Genomic DNA, 1959 nt, shown 5'->3' on the forward strand with positions numbered 1-1959 from the left:
ATTGCTTCACGTTTATAATAGATAGGGTAGATGCCATCATCCCTCTTATAATAAAAGAAGCTTCCATGTATTGGGTATCTACTATATTTCCCACTGTTGATATTAACTTTATCTCCTCTTCAACATATTCACTTCAGGAAACTATTATTAACTATTATTATTCAATGATTTTTAGTGAATTTGTAGAGCTGTGCAACTATCACTGCAAGCCAGTATCCATCTAATTTTAAGGCAACTTTATACTGTGTCTTATGGTCTGCTTTTTCTTCTAAATATCTTATCACCCTTCCAAGGTGTTTTGCTGCTTGAGAGCAGGTCTGTGTCTTATACAGGGTCAGCAGGTGACACTCGCTATTTGCCAGATTGCAAGATTTACACTTTACCTGTATTATCTCCTCAAAACCTCACACCCCTTAAGTGTGGCAGGCTCTATCCACATTTCAAAGGTGGGAAATGCTTTATGTTTAATCATTCAACTAATGTTGACTGTGCATCTGATTGTGTAAACCATCTTTCTAAATAGTGTAGGAGGAGAGCCGACGTGGCTATGCCCTCGTGAAGTTTGAGGGGAGATCAGAGACAGATACAGACAACTCAAAACAAAAAGGAGGCATCTATACTCCTTAGAAGTATGGTGTTGTGGTTAATTCTGGGTGAGAATTTTGGCTGTGCCACTCATTAGCTGTGTGATGTTGGGCAAGTTATTTAGTTTCCTTATCTGTTAAATAAGGAAAACAGACATATGGCTACTGTGAAGATTAAACTAGTTAATCCATGTAAAATGCTTGGAATGGAACCCAGAAAAATTGCAGTAAATTAGTGAAGTGAAATAAATTAGAAAAAAAAAATAACCTTTGGTGGCTCATATGAGACTTCCTCTTAGGGTGTAACCAAAATTGTTTGGAGTCATATACGTTAAGTCAGGTTGAAGTAGTGGCTGAGTGTCCAGGGCTGGGAGCAATGTTTCAAGGAGAGGAGATAGGAGAGGAGAGGAAGATGGTACACTATGTGCAGTATGTGAAGCTGCCCCTCACAGCATGGGGAGAGTGGATCTTCTACAAAGCCTTGAGAAAAACAATGGAAGCTCTAAGCTGACGAGGAGAAAGAAATAAAGACAACATGCATGGATGTAGGGGCAGTGTTGGAGAGATTCCCTAGATTTTGAGAACATATGACATTCCTCTGCTGGAAAATTTAGGGGGTCAAGGAAATTTTACTTAAGCAAGGTGAGGACCTCCAGTTGTCATTCACATTAAAGCAGTAACACACGACAGAAAGTTCAGGTTCCATTGAATGGAAGTATTTGTAAATGGGAGGATGGAGCTATCACTTCCAGCTGAGGGATCCAAGGAGGCTTCATGAAAGAGGAGGCTTGTAAATTGGCTTTGGATTATATGTACAGTTGTGATATGCAGAGATGAGGGGCAAAAGCATTTCAGAAGATGAAATAGTGGGTGTAAAGGAGAACATCAGGACAACACAAGGCCAATATCAGTAGGGGTTGAATAAAAAAAAAAAAAAAACTCTTTGCTATCGAGTCAATTCCAACTCATAGTGACCCTATAGGACAGAGTAGAACTGCCCCATAGAGTTCCCATGGAGCGCCTGGTAGATTCGAGCTGCCAAACTTTTGGTTAGCAGCCGTAGCATTTAACTACTACACCATCAGGGTTTCCAAATAATACTAACTGTCATATATTGAGTTATGTGTCATGAACTGCATATAGGTTATCTCATTAATTATTGCAGTAACACTGTTAGATAGATGCCATTATTGCTATGTTGCAGATGAAGAAATTGGGCTTTAGAGAGATTAAGGAACTTGCTCAAGGTCACATTTCTGGAATTCAAAGACAGTGCAGACTTTGTCCTAAAAGCCCATGAACTCTCTGTTACATCATGAAGAGCTGAGATGGGAATTCCATTTGGATAGGCAGGCTAGGGCTGGGCAGAGAACCA

Source organism: Trichechus manatus, unplaced genomic scaffold, assembly GCF_000243295.1.
Source record: "Trichechus manatus latirostris isolate Lorelei unplaced genomic scaffold, TriManLat1.0 scaffold00016, whole genome shotgun sequence".
Taxonomy (NCBI): domain Eukaryota; kingdom Metazoa; phylum Chordata; class Mammalia; order Sirenia; family Trichechidae; genus Trichechus; species Trichechus manatus.